The sequence below is a fragment of the Suncus etruscus genome, chromosome 3 (assembly GCF_024139225.1).
Source record: "Suncus etruscus isolate mSunEtr1 chromosome 3, mSunEtr1.pri.cur, whole genome shotgun sequence".
NCBI classification, from domain to species: Eukaryota; Metazoa; Chordata; class Mammalia; order Eulipotyphla; family Soricidae; genus Suncus; species Suncus etruscus.
In genome coordinates, this window is record NC_064850.1 from 67,561,685 (window position 1) to 67,576,783 (window position 15,099).

Below are 15,099 nucleotides of genomic sequence, written 5' to 3' on the forward strand. Positions count from 1 at the left end.
GTCCCATATGGTCCCCCGTGCCTGCCAAGAGCTATTTCTGAGCAGACAGCCAGGAGTAACCCCTGAGCAACACCGGGTGTGGCCCAAAAACCAAAAAATAAAATAAATGAAAAAAAAAAAAAAAAGAAAGGCAAATGCCTTACCTCCATGCTATCTCTCCAACCCACTAATTTAATTTTTTTTTTTTTTTGGTTTTTGGGCCACACCCGGCGGTGCTCAGGGGTTACTCCTGACAGGCACGGGGGAACATATGGGACACCGGGATTCGAACCAACCACCTTTGGTCCTGGATCGGCTGCTTGCAAGGCAAACGCCGCTGTGCTATATCTCCAGGCCCCCTAATTTAATTTTTTAAATAAAAAACTATTTAAGAAAAAGAAAAGAAAGTAAAACCTTGTAAACAGAGGATCTTTTTTTTTTTTTTTTTTAGACTTACCGAAGCAAGGCCTCAAAAAATTGGTTACGACTCAGAATTGTTCCTCTCCATGGAAATCTTTAGTAAAAGGCAAAAGATTTATGCGATCTGAAGAGAAACCAGAGTATAACAGAGGATCTTTTTGCTTCAAAGAAAAATCTCAAATTTAAGCTCATAAGGGGATGCTAAAATTATTCCCTACTCCTTTGCCTTTGGTTGACTGACTCGAGAGCCACATGTGGCTCTATACACTTTTAATTGGGCTCTTCTGTGTGCCAGGCGGCCGCTCCAGGAGTCAGGACTCTACTCCTAGTCTCTGTCAGTGCGCGCCCTGTGTGGCTCTCAAAATAAATTTCAATCGTGGTTTTGGCGAGATTTGGCTCAGTTGAACAAAAAGGTTGCCGACCACTGGTCTATACAAAGTGAAGAAGTCACTGATTTAAAAAAAAAAAGCCAAAGCAGGATCAGAGCAATAGTACAGTTGAGAAGGCACCTGCTTTGCATTCATTCAACCTACGTTTGATCCCTAGTATTCCATATGCTCTCCTGAGCCTGCCAATTGTGATTCCTGTACACAAAGCAAGGAGTAATCCCTGATTTTTATAACCCAAAACCAAAAAGGAAGGGGCTGGAGAGATAGCATGGAGGTAGGGCATTTGCCTGACATGCAGAAGGACGGTGATTCGAATCCCGGCATTCCATATGGTCCCCTGAGCCTACCAGGTATGATTTCTGAGTGTAGAACCAGGAGGAACCCCTGAGAGATGCTGGGTGTGACTGAAAAACAAAAACAAAAGAAAATGAAAAACAAAAGCCAAGAGAGACAAAAACCTCCAGTTCCATTTATCTCATCCCATGATCCCCAAAGTAATGCCAGGAGTGGTCCCTAAAATGAAGTTGAGAGTTAGCTCTGAGCACCACTGGATGTGGCCCAATATATTTTTTTTTATTGATAATTAAAGACTTTGCAGGAATAAATTGTAAAGACCAATATTTTTTAATTAAAAATTTAAGAAGCCAAGGATTATTTATCAAAAAAAGTAATGGAATAAATTCCAAAATGAACAAGGGCTAGAGAAATGGTGCAGGGGGTAAGGCACTTGCCTTGCCCATGACTGACCTAGGTTCAACCCTCCTGGCATCAAATACAGTCCTCTGAGCATCATGAGGAATAATTCCAGAGCACAGAATCAGGAGCAGATCCTGAGTACTGCCAGGTGTAGCCTCAAAAACAAACAAAAATAATAGCAGGCCTGAGGCCATACCAACTGCTGCTTCCTGGTCAAAATGTCAGAGACCCCCCACCCAGTCACTCAACTACCAGTTCTCTGCCAAGACCAGACAGTACCTAAGGAACTCTGGTTGGGCTACGGGGCAGCTGAAGCAGGCCTCTACTCCCTGGGGCTGCCTATTGAAGGAGCATCCAGAAAGGGCACTCTGAGAACCGGCCAGTGAATAGAAGAGGGGCAGGTGGAATCGAGGAAGGAGCCTTGATGTGAGCAGCCTCTTCTCCTGCCATTTTCTCTTTGGGGGTGAGGGAGTCTCCCCAGTGGTGTTGGACCTCCAGGGATAAAGCCTTTGGTGCTCTGCAGACCATGCAGGCCGGGTGCTCACACCAACACTATGTACATGTGCTTTTGGCTCTGTCACTGTCCTCAATCCCCTGGGGGAATATCCTTGAGCTGAGTTTTTATAGGGATGTTGCCAAGAAGAAACTGAGCCAAGATGCTGAAGAAACGGTAAAACCTCCAGAGCCCAAGAGATGAATCATAGGGCTGAGTTACAGGTTCTGTTTATGGGTGGGAAGTGCTGGTCTGATCCCCGGTACAGGGCATGGTTCTGGGGGCCACTGAGTACCATCAGGTGTGATGTGACCCCAAATGAAAACAAAACCGAAACAACCTCGGCCAGTTATGATCATTTAATAACCAGCCTCTATTAGAACACTTCCATGGACAGAGGGGTCACCACAATGAAAACCAGCCCCTTTTGAGAAGGCTGTGGTAATGTGGGAGTGGCTCCTATAACAAATGAGATTCAGGCCAGAGAAGTCACTCAATTAGCATGTAAGAGCCCTGAGTTCAATCCTGGACACTGTAGAGAAGAAAGGAGAGGAGGGGAGGGGAGGTGACAGGAAAGAAGAAAGGAAGAGAGGAGAGAGGGGGAGGAAAGGGAGTGAAGAGGAGGAGAAAGGAGATGAGGAGAGGGGGGAAGGGAGAGGAGTGGAAGGGATAGGAAAGGAGAGAAGTGGAGGGAAAAGGAGAAGAGAGGAGAGGAGAGGAGAGAAGAGGAGAGGAAGGGAGAGGAGGGGAAAGGAGAGAAAGGGAGAGGAGAGAAGGGAGGGGAGAAAAGGGAAGGGAAAGGAGAGGAAGGAAAGAGAAAAGAGAAGAGAGAAGTGAAGGGGAATGAGAGGAGAGGAGGGGAAAGGAGTGGAAGGGAGAGGAGGGGAGGAGAATGAGAAAAGAGGAGGGGACAGGAGAGAAAAGAAGGGAGGGGAGGGAATAGGGGGAGAGGAGAAAGGAAAGGGATGGAGAGGGAGAACAGTGGGTAGGGTGCTAGCCTTGCATGCAGCTGACCCAGGTTTAATCCCTGGCACCACATCATCAACCTGAGGCCCCATCAGGAGTGTGAGCAAAGCCAGGAGTAAATCTGAGAACAGCTGGATGTGGTCCCCAAACCAAAATTTTTTTAAAAAATAAATCCATGAACATAACTTTCTGTTCTGGTTTTGCGAATGACAATGTGTACAAACACACACAAACACACATGCACATTTACGTGCATGTATACACACACCTCAGCCAAGTTTCAAGGTTCTGAGGTGCTAAACCTGTAGGAGTTAGATAGGGCACTTGCCATGCATGCAACCAACCCAGCTATGATCTCTAGCATTCCATATGGTCCTCCAAGCCTGGAAGATAACCCTTCCCCCAACTTTCCTGTTTCTTCTTTTGAGATGTTAATCCCAACTGGATGATCAGACCTGCCTACACCTGGGATGGGGCAGGCTGTTTTAAATAAAGAATAAAAGAGTCTGGCTAGGGGAAGGCAAAAAAAAAAGCAACAAGAGCAAAGAGTTAGGGGCAGCAAAAAGCTTATCAGAGATGCACATGTGAGGAAAAGCATATGGCAGACAGGGCCATGGAATAAAGGCAAGCTAACTCGGATGAAACTTTAGTTGACTGCTGGTGAATTATTTCTCCTCTACTACCCTTCCATCAGATCCGTCAGCCTAAGGGGTTAGAAACATGGTGCCAGGGGCAAACTCATCCAAAACGTGGACTTTATATTTTATTTTAATCAACACAAGTCCACTAGCAGTGACTCCTACATGCAGAGCAAAGAGTTAGCCCTGAGCACCACTAGGTGTGGACCCAAAACATCTCTCTCTCTTTCTCTCTCTCTCTCTCTCTCTCTCTCTCTCTCTCTCTCTCTCTCTCTCTCTCTCTCTCTCTCTCTCTCTCTCTCACACACACACACACACACACACACAGATACGAGGTTCAGGTGTAGATGCAGTCAGCAAAGAAATGAGGAGCAGAAAGTATAGTGGGAAGGGTATTTGCCTTGCAAGAGGCTGAGCCAGATTCCATTCTAAGCATCCCTTATGGTTTCTGGAGCACAATCAGGAGTAATTCCTAAGTGCAGAGCCAGGAGTAACCCCTGCAGATGGCCAGGCTCCAGGTGGAGGTGTGTGAGGGCAGCCAACGGAGCAACAGAGCCTGAGGTGACTAGATGGGGATGAGTCAAAGCTGTCTTCCTAGAGAGGCTCTTACTAGGGAATCTCCAGAGCAGACTGACAGGAAGTGAGGTGGGGCTGAAGCTCGGCAGGTAGGAAGGCGCTCGTAGGAGTAGGTGGATTCTGGAAGGTTCAGAGGAATATCTCCTGGCTGGAGAAGACATTCTAGCCACAGACTGGAGATCTTAAGATGCTGGGGAAGGCCTGGGTGATGCTGGCAAGGTGGTCTAGGGAGCTCAGGCATCTGGCCCCAGATCCTGGGTCTGACACAAAGCACTCTTCATAGGCACCGCCTTCTTGGCAGAAATCTGGGGTTTGTTCTGAAGTCCCAGGGGCAGGAGGATTGGGACAAAATCTTAGAGGATTGCTAAGTACCAGTTGGTGCCTGCCAGGGCTGTGGGAGTTACCACGGTTTCTGTCTAGGTAATGAACCTTGCCTCAAACATCAAGTTCCAGGCTCCTGCTCCTGCCCTTAGGTGGAACCACCATCTTTTCTCAGCAGAGCAGCAAGCCAGAAGGGACTGCTAGAATCATTGCCAGCTGCCCCGGTCACCATGTCCTTTCAGTTTTCTTGTCCTGATGTTCCCACACACGCTGCCAACAGAGCTCAGCACGGAAGAATGTGGTGTGGAGCCTTAGGCCCAGAGTTGATTCTTGCTGGGGTGGGTCCACCAGTCCCACATCATTCAGAGGGTGGGGGTTGAGGGAGAAGGTGACTAAGTCTCCTCAGGAGTCTCCCTGGGCCTCAGTGGTGCTGTCTTGAGACTAGAGACAACAAAGGGCCATTCCTTCAGGGTCCCCTGCCCTGCTGTGTCACTTGATTGGACAAGTCACTTTAACTTATCTGAAACTCAGTTTCCTTCGCTGTAAATGAGGTCACAGAACAACCAATGGGATGAGGCAACTTGGGGCATTCCCCACACAGTGGGCTTTTAACCCCATAAATTTCTGGCCTCTCCCTGTCTTCCCTCCTTTGAGGCACCTGCCTCAAGCCCTGACCGTGGTCTGCGTAAAGGCACCCCTCAAGTGGCCTTAAATCCTGTGCTTCCCAAGGGCAGACTCATGGGAACTCATATTAAGAGGTAGGACCCCCCCTCCACTCAGCAGAACTGAGGAAGGGCTCCCTGCACCCTCCTGGGTGCCAACTCAGCCGTTGTCCCAGACTGGGGGGAAGACCTGGGGCATTTCAAAAGAAGGAGAACAAAGGTTGCCTACCTCTGCATAAGGAAGATGAAGGAAATTCCCCCTATGCAAAAGAAGCTAAAGATTGACACAGACGCACCCCTCTACCCCCACGCCCAGCTTCGTTTGCCCAGCCCTGGATTCCCAGCCCTATGCTGAGCCCAACTGGGAGCTATTGGACCTAGCAGGCAGCTACAAACCTCCAGAGGCATGTGACTTACAGAGAAAGGGAGTGAATGATTCTGGGCCCCAATCAACATTTACCCTGGCTGCCCTGAGGTGAGGGGGCACAGTTTGACAACCCTGTCCCAATACTTTTTTTTTTTCCCATTCAGACAGTAGTCTGTGGCTCTCACTAACATACTTGATCAGAGGCCAGTGTCCCTGGGAGGGGGTAGGGGTCCCTTTGAAGCTCCCTTGTTTTAGTACAGACTTCAAGGAGACCTGTGTCACCCCAACCCAAGTGTTGGCATAGACACCAAGCCTGCCTGTCACAGTATTCACTGATCTGACTCTACCATCTCTGTGTGGAGGGTGTGGTAGGCTTCAGGCAAAGCTGCATCTAGGGGCTCAAGATTGATAGCAGAGCACCTGTGTTTAGGGTACATGAAAAATGTGTGGGTGTTGTCTCCTGACCCCTCCGGACTCCACTGAAACAGACATGTGGTCCCTATTATCACCCTTGCAGGAGGCCCCCCTGACACTTACTTCTGAGCCCAGAATCCCTCAACCAACAACCATCCTTTCCTGATGTCGGATCAAGAAGTTCAGCTCTCCCTGCCTGGATCTTGGGAAGACCTGTGGGGAACCCACATTTCCGAGGTCTTCCTGGGGTCATGTCTAGCCCGCCACTACCACCTGCAGGCATCACCAGGAAGAACAGCTCATCAGGGGCTACCATGGAGGCTGCTGAAAACTGGGCAGGATGCCCTGACCAGCAATAAGAAGCCCCGAGCCTTCCTGGGTGAGAAGAAACTCTTCTCTGAGCCTGGCCTTCATCTATAAAATGGGAATTTGCTGAGGAATTCGAGTTTCCTTCCAACCCCATTATTCTCAAAGGAACTTCCATTTCTTTTGCCCCTTATTTCCCAGAGAAATAAGGGAAGTCTGCCTGGACAAGAGCTGGCCCAAGCAAACACTCATTGGCCAGAAGAGACCAACTTGGGTCAACTGCAATTTCTTGAACCTTTGCTCTCTTCTCCCTTTCAAAAATAAAAATAAAATGGGAGGGAGGGTGATTTAGTCACACCAATGGTGCTGAAGAAATACTCCCTGAAGTGTTGGGGGGCGCATGGAGGGTTAGGGAGCAAACCCAGGCCTTGACCTTTTCCTCTCTTGTCTAGTTTGGACCCAGAAGGCAGAGCAGAAGGGAGCAAGGTAGTGGCAGAGAAAGTAAGAGCACATGCTTTCCTCTATTCCGACAGGTGTGTGACTGAGCTCCACATGAATATATTCATGTGTGTTTCATGCCGTGTTAGCACTCCATATGCAACTGCATTCAGAAATGTCCATTTTGGGGCTAGACCAATAACACAAAGGGTAGAACATTTGCCTGGCATGCAGATGACCCAAGTTTAGCTCCCAGCAAACCATATGCCCCCCTCCCCAGTCTGCCAGGAGTGATTCCTGAGTGCAAAGCCAGGAGTAGTTAAAAAAAAAAAAATTTCATTTCTTTGGAGAATGGTTAAGGCAGGGGTGTGACCCAGCAGATGGCGAGCAGTTTACAGGTGTGTCTGGCTAGAAAATGTAATAGGCGCAGCCTCCTGATTGGCTAGTGGTGAGTCATGGCAGTTGGGTTTCTGGAGCGGAGCTAATGGGCTGTCAATGAGTTGGGTTCATGGCCTGCCTTATCTCTAGCGCCTTCTCTGCTGGCCCAGACGGACAATGTTCCCTATATGTGCTGTGACTTTTACAGACTTCAGGTCAGTGGGGCATGCCCTTTGGGTCTCTTTCCCAGCAGTGTGTGGGTTCACCTTGATTTCAGCACACCCTGACACCTAGTCCCTACCCAATGGGACCCACCCTAGCAGTGATCAGTTAGCTGGCTACTGCTGACCTGGCAACAGCACAAAAGGGTTTCCTTGGCTCTGAGGACCCACCTGAGCTGACTGGCAACATGAAAATGTTTGTGGGTAAACATTCCAGAAGCCACATCCAGTCCAGACTGCAGGGAGATGGGGCAGCAAACAGCTGCAGAGAGGAGAAGGCCAGGTCCGTGAGGAGTTTCTACTTTGCAGACCCCTGGGGTTCCATGTCCACCTCCCAGTCTCCAGCCCTGGTCAACACTGTTTCTCACTTTTCCAAGGCCTTCCTGGAACTGGGGTTCAAGCTGCAATAAGGCAAAGCAAGGCCTAGAGCTGGACAAGGCTAAGCAAGGCCTAGAGGGGACAGGAAAGTCCCAAGGTCAAAAGGCAGAGACCAGCAGGCAGGGGTGGGACAAGGAGACATCTGACCTCTAGAGTACTTGGTAACCTTCTGACTGCTCATCAGAAAAGCCACAATTTTAGATCCCCAGGGACACCTCTGCCTGGGGTCTCAGCGAAGATCAGGGCTCAGGGTTCCGGGCTCAGGCAGACTCAGGCAGCCTCTAAGCAGAGTTCCTGAGTTCAGAGGGTCTGTAGTGCTTTCACCCTGAGCAGGCTCCAAGTGGGCAGGTCTGCAGTCAACTCCCAGCTCTCTATGGTTGCTGGGCTATCTGTACCCTAACTTCCCCAGACCAGCACCATCCTGGCAAGCGGGCACAGTGCCAGGGGGAATTTTCCACCTGTGCCTGACCTCTGTCTGCTCTATGGTCTGGAGCCTGGGCCCCTCAGGTACCTGAGGAAATCTGGGCTCCCTTGGGTAGCTCTCCCAGAAACTGCCTGTTTTGGCCTTGTCCTAGGACAATCAGTGGGGCCTCTATCCCCCTTCTCAGAGAGAGGGAGAGGTAGGGGCTGGGTGATAAAGCCCATCTGGTGTCTACAGCATGCCAGGATCAGAAGGAACAACTGCCAGGGACAGATGGGGAGACTGTGGCACCAAGAAAGCACTGAGGGAGGGCGCTGAAGCTAAGACTCAAAGTCAAGTTTTCAGACTTCCAATCCTATGCCCTTGACCACACCTTCTAGATTTCCCTGAAAACTCACCTGCAGAAACCTACCTTCAGTTCAGTCCAATCCCAGATTCACTCCTCAAACACTCACTCTTTCCTCTCTTGGCACAGTTTGGGGGACACCCACAACCCTCCCTAGATCCCCTAATGAACAGCAGATCTTGTGTCACCCACCACCTTTGCAGGGGTATGTTTGGGGAGGAGGAGAATGACTGAATAATGGAAACCACCGATAACCACAGAGGGTGAAAGAGATTAAGGGCAGGTAGTTCTGAACCACCTGGTGTGTGTGTGTGTGTGTGTGTGTGTGTGTGTGTGTGTGTGTGTGTGTGTGTGTATGTGTGTGTGTTTGTTGTGTGTGTAACTGAGGCCACCCAGTGTGAGGAGCATGGGACGGGAGTGCCCCCCAAATCAGCTCGCTTTGCAGGGCCAAGTGGTCATCCTGGCCTTAAGACACCTGCAGGGGCTGGGCTCAGATAGTTCACTGCCTCCCCAGGCCTGGAGCCTTCTACCTCTCCCTCCCACGGTGACATGACCCAAGCACCTGCTTGGGGAGTAAACAGCAAATGGACGGCCTGGGGCGGAGGTGGGGCGGGGCTGAAACTGGGTGCCCGGAGCCCGGTGAGTCACTCCTCGCTCCTGGGCCACCAGGGACGGGGAGGGGAGAGGTGGACGAGACCAGGAGAGGATTGATCCGGGTCACTGCACGGCCGATCCGGATCCCACACACCACACACCCTTCCCCCACCGCCTCTAGAAGAAAAGGGAACAATCTCTCTGCGTTTTATTGAGTTGAGGCTGCGCCTGGAGAAGACCAAACGCGGTGTAGACACAGACTCAAGGTCCGGAGACATCTGAGCTGCGGGTGGAATTCCAGGGCCAGGAGGAGAGATAAATCCCTGCAGGCAGACCCGCCTAGCCTTGGGTCAGAACCCGCCGCCTGCAGTGCAATAACGAGAGAGAGACAGACAGACAAACACAGAGAGGAGAGAGACAGACCCAGAGAGAGACAGAGACGAGAGAAGAGAGAGAGAGAGAGAGAGAGGAGAGAGAGAGAGAGAGAGAGAGAGAGAGAAAGAGAGAGAGAGAGAGAGAGAGAGAGAGAGAGAGAGAGAGAGAGAGAGAGAGAGAGAGAGAGAGAGAGATTGAGATTTGCAATTGCAATCTTTGCAAAAACTGCAGTAAAGACCCGGAACGACCCCAGAACAGCGGAACCCGGCGCCCGCCCCGTGCCGTGACGTCACCAGACACGCGCCAGTCCCGGGGTGCTGGACGTGACGTCACAGGGCGGGGCCTCTTCCCGGGAGAGCTGGGCGCAGCTTCCCGCCCAGCTCCCCCCCCCCCGTCTGCGGTGCCACCCGGTCCAGCCTGCCCTGCGTGGGGGGAGCGCGCCCGCTACCCGGGTGACCGAAACTTCCCGCCTTCCGTCCCCCCTGAAACCGGGGCTCCCCGGAGCTGCTCCATGGGTGACTGAGTCAGCCTGCCCCGGCCAGGTTATAAATAACCTGTCAAGCCTTCCCCTGCAAGCCCGGGATTGTGGTTACTGGGGTGGAATTTGGAGAATTCAGGAGATCCGGGCTTTTGAGTCCATCTCAGCTTGGCACTCGTGGGCAGGGACCAAGGCAGGTTCAACTGAGCCTCCTGGGGACACCTGATGGGGATGCGAACCTCGCTCAGGTTGCTGTGGGCAAATATATTGGGGTTCTGATAACTAATAAGGGTGGCTTGCAAACCTGGGATTTACTATACTTGATCTCAGCCAAAAGGCCGAGAAGATGCGACACAGGACTGGGGTTCATGTCACAGCAGAGTGGCAGTCTTCTTTCTTTTCCTCAGTGGGTTTCTGGAAGCCAGTGAGACGTGTCCTTGGGCCTAACATGACTAAAGACTCTGGCATGACCCAGGGGGGAAAAACTTGTCTTCCAGAACCAGTCCCTACAAATAATTCGCAGAACCCCTCCAGAACTGATCCCTGAGCAACCCGGGTGTGTCCCTACCCAAGTAAATCAATAAAGTCAGGAAAAGAAGGCCAGACGGTGGCAGGAGCTTCAGATCTCTCAACCCTAACGCCATAGCCTTTGGCTCAGCAGACAGTTCTCAGCAAAGTTCTGGCTATTGATTCCAAGTTGGCCTTATTCCCCACTCCTCCCCCACTGCCCTTCCTTGGTGCCAGATGTGGGGGCAGTAAACACGGACTGCGTTGCTCCAGGGAGCACCAGGTGTTTGGCCAAGGTGCTCACCAAGGTTTACACGCCTTGGGGGAATAGTGCTTTCTTTCCTTGGCCATGTGCTCTGCATCTTCTTGCGGTACATGGCCGAAGTGCTCACCAAATATTGCACCCCTAGTGGGATGGTGCTCACAAGATGGATCGCCACTACTTGGCCACAGTGCTCCCCCAACTTCTTGTCGCGTTTGCTGGGAGTCGCACCTCTTTGTGATGTTCACACAGGCCTAGGTGTGGTGTAACTGGAAATCATTTGTCAAGCTGGGCTTGGCAGAAGTAGAGCTGCTGGGTCCAACAGTCAGCTGCCCAGACTGGGCTAGACACCGCGAGTCACAGGGAACTGAACTCTGACACAGGCTCTCCAGGCAGCTGCTCTGATCCACTATGCTGTTCGCCTGCATCACCCAGACCTCTTTTTGGATGGTTGTCCAAAAACCACATGTCCCAGGGTTTACTCCTGGCTCTATGCTTTGGGGACCATATGGGGTAGGGGTATCAAGCCTGGTCACTTGTGTGCAAAGCAAGCATCCTCTCCCACTGTACTGTCATTCTGGCTCCCTCAGACTTCTTTACCAGAGGTTGACCATTCCCCTCACCACTTTCAAGAAAGACGAGGTGCTCTCTCTCTCTCTCTCTCTCTCTCTCTCTCTCTCTCTCTCTCTCTCTCTCTCTCTCTCTCTCTCTCTCTCTCTCTCTCTCTCTCTCGCCACACACACACACACACACACACACACACACACACACACACACACACACACACGCTCTTGTAGGACTCTGCTTCCTTGCTGTTTTCACAGTACCTATCCTTACACTCCCAGACCTTTTATTTTGTTAATTTTGAGCCTACTAGAGGTTGAGGCTCTCACCAGTAGTGCTCAAGGTCTATTCCTAGACTCTGGGATCCCTCCTGGCTCCTGGAGATGCTGTGGGCACCGTGTATTGTGCTACTGGGCTTGACCACATGCAAGGCAAGTACTTTACCCACTGTACCATCTCTCCAGACTCCACAAAATGTTCTAAAGCATCAGAGAAAGAGAACAGGAGATAAGGGGCTCGTCTTGCTTGCAGTTGACTAACTCCAACTATTGAATCCATGTTCCCCAAAACTGCCAGAGATAATAAATAATCTGCATAGAGCATAGAGTCAGAAGTCCTGAACAGAGGTATGACCTAAAAACCAAAAATAAAATAATAGCACAGCACAGGACATTTGTCTTGCTGCAGCTGACTCACGTTCAATCCTAGGAATCTCATATGGAGTCTGCCAGGAGTAATTTCTGTTTCTGAGCACAGAGCCAGGAGTAACCTCTGAGTATTGCATGGTATGGCTTGAAAGAAAGAAAGAAAAAAAGAAAGGAAGGAAGGAAGGAAGGAAGGAAGGAAGGAAGGAAGGAAGGAAGGAAGGAAGGAAGGAAGGAAGGAAGGAAGGAAGAGAGGTCTAATACCGGGATACTTAATGAGTACGGTCTCCCTGTATTTAGGTCAAAGGTTTTTTCTTTCTATTTCTCCCTATTTTGCTGTGCCTATGCAAACAACTGCCACACACACACCTTTTTATTGTTTTTATTTTATCTCTTATCTTAAAAAAAAAAAGAGCTTACTAAACCTTTGCTATTGTATTAATGACTTCACTGGAGATACAATAATTTTTACCAATATTCTTGCTACTGAACTTTTTCTTTTTACTTCTCATCCATTTTATTTTTTTAGGCTTTTTTTCTTTTTCCTTTCTTTTTAAAATAACTTTGCTTTCAGTCACCTTGAAACAAATGTATTATGATCAGTTATGTCATATTTTTTAAACAAAAAAATTAAAATGGAAAAAAATGGGGGGGAACTTGGAGAGGTAGCATCGCTGTAGGGCATCTGCCTTGCATGCAGCTGACCCAGGAAAGACCTGCATTCGATTCCCAGCATCTCATGTGATTCCCCCAAGCCTGCCAGGAGCAATTTCTGAGTGCAGAGCCAGGAGTAACCCCTGAGCAGAGCCGGGTGTGCCCCCCCCCCCAATAAAGGAGATAAATAGGCTCAGTATTTGTTATAAGATGAGAATTACCTTACAATTGAGCTCTTTCTCACTCCTGGATATCTATCAATCTAACCAAATACCGTATTTGCTGGCGTATAAGACGACCAGGTGTATAAGACGACCCCCTAATTTTGCAGTTAAAACATAGGTTTAGGCCTATATTCGCTGTATCAGACAGAACGTTCCTGTGCTGCAACTGTATGTACCACAGTGAGCCAATCACAACAAGCAAAGGTTCAAAGGTTATACTGTAATAGACTTCCTCTCTGACTCTGGCCAATCTGAGCAGGCTTTTGACAGTGTAGCTTCGGGTCCAGAACATTGTCTAATTTGCATGCATCAAAAGCCTGCTTGGATTGGCTGAGTTAGAGAGGAGGTCGAGCAGCCTTGCAATGATTGGTGCAGGATCGAGTTGGAAAATTCGTTTTGTGGCAATATACAGACAATTTTCGTTTATCGGCATATTAAAACATTTTTCGGGATATACTCGGCATATAAGATGAACCCCGATTTTCGGTTGACTTTTTTTTTTGTTTCAAAAGTCGTCTTATGGGGCTGGGAAGGTGGTGCTAGAGGTAAGGTAGCCAAGGAAGGACGGCGGTTCGATCCCCAGGCATCCCATATGGTCCCCCCAAGCCAGGGGCGATTTCTGAGCGCTTAGCCAGGAGTAACCCCTGAGCGTCAAACAGGTGTGGCCCAAAAACCAAAAAAAAAAAAAAAAAAAAGTCGTCTTACACGCCATAAAATACGGTACATGTAAATAATCCTAGAAAAACTTAAGGAAGGGGCTTCTAGCCCCTTTAGCTGAATGCACCCTCAGGGAAAGCCTTGAGAGGGCAGGGAGGCCTCTTTTTCTACATCTCATAATGAGATAAACTGTTTGTTTCCATTTGATAGGTGGAGGGGCTGGAGGAGAGGGACAGAGGGATACAGAGACTGAGACAGAAAGAGGCTCCAATGAGAAACCATAGCAACCAGTTCATAAATGGAGCCCCATCTAGTCTGGAAGGAACTTGAGGTGGCATCTGGCCAATACCTCATTCAATTTATTCAGCAAACATTTATTAAGCCTAACGGGGTGCCAGGCACTGGGCTAGGCCCTGGGGCTAGAGAAATTGAAAGCATCTGCTAGCCTGGCAGGCCAGTATGTCTGGGAGGGTGGAAGGAAGTGGAGCCCAACAAGTGCCCCAAGCTGTGCTGGGATCTGCAGAGCTGGCGGGGCTCAGAGACCAGAGACCGGACATGGGGTTGTGGGTGGGCTGGGGGCACCTGGACAAAGAGGGGCTGGAAGGAGTTAGGGAATAGAGACCCTGAGCAGTTTCCATTCCCTTCTTCTTTGGATCTTTGCTGTTGATTGTTTTCTTTTGGGCCATATCTGATGGAGAGTGCTCTGGGCTACTGAGTAATGGGGGGTCATGGATGGGATGCTTCAGCCTCTTACATGAAAAGCATGTGTGTGCAGCCCCTTGAACAATCTCTTCAGCTCTTGTTTGCCTCTTGTTCCTAAGGTTTGTGGTTTTTATTGGGGGGGGGGGGCAGGAAGGGGTGGAACACACAAAGAGGTGCTCAGGAGCTCCTGGTTCTGTGCTACAAGATCATGAAAGAGATTATGCAATACCAGGGATTAAACCCAGGCCTCTCACATGCATAACCTATGCTGTCCATTGAGTTCTTTTCCAGTTCTGGTTCTTAAGAGAAATTATGAAGGACTGGGAGATAATTCAAAGAGCTAGAAAGAGCCTAGGCTTTTACATATGGAGAGCTCCAGGATCTTCCTCAGCACCAAGTGGTTCTCTTGTGCACTGTCTGTCAGGTATGGCATCAAAGTCACAAAATAAAAGAGAATCATCGAAAATACAATCATATGGGGGAAAAAGCCTGCATGGTCTTTCCAATCATCCTAGATTGGTGTAAGAATCTTCAGCTACTGAGGGTAGAAGTGGTACTATAGGACCTAGGATGTTTGCCTTGCATGTGGCCAACCCAGGTTTAATTTTTTTTGGTGTGTGTGGGGGTCACACCCGGCAGCGCTCAGGGGTTACTCCTGGCACTACACTCAGAAATTGCTCCTGGCAGGCTTGGGGGATCATATGGGATGCCGGGATTCGAACCACCGTCCCTCTTTATGCAAGGCAAATGCCTTGCCTCCATGTTATCTCTGGCCCCACCAACCCAGGTTTTTTTTTTTTTTTTTTGGTTTTTCGGCCACACCCTGTGAGGCTCAGGGGTTACTCCTGGCTATGCGCTCAGAAGTTGCTCCTGGCTTCTTGGGGGACCATATGGGACGCCGGGGGATCGAACCGCGGTCCGTCCTAGGCTAGCGCAGGCAAGGCAGGCACCTTACCTCCAGCGCCACCACCCGGCCCCACCAACCCAGGTTTTAACCCTAACACCTGAGAGCATTCAGGAGTGATGGTC

At 49.9% G+C, this 15,099-nt stretch overlaps 1 non-coding gene across 1 annotated transcript; it reads right to left on the minus strand.

Moving 5' to 3' along the window:
* Positions 1 to 428: 428 nt before the first annotated feature.
* LOC126005502 (U5 spliceosomal RNA) lies at positions 429 to 543 on the minus strand. Its single transcript, XR_007494556.1, has one exon. It is a non-coding gene; the product is annotated as a U5 spliceosomal RNA (small nuclear RNA).
* Positions 544 to 15,099: the final 14,556 nt, after the last annotated feature.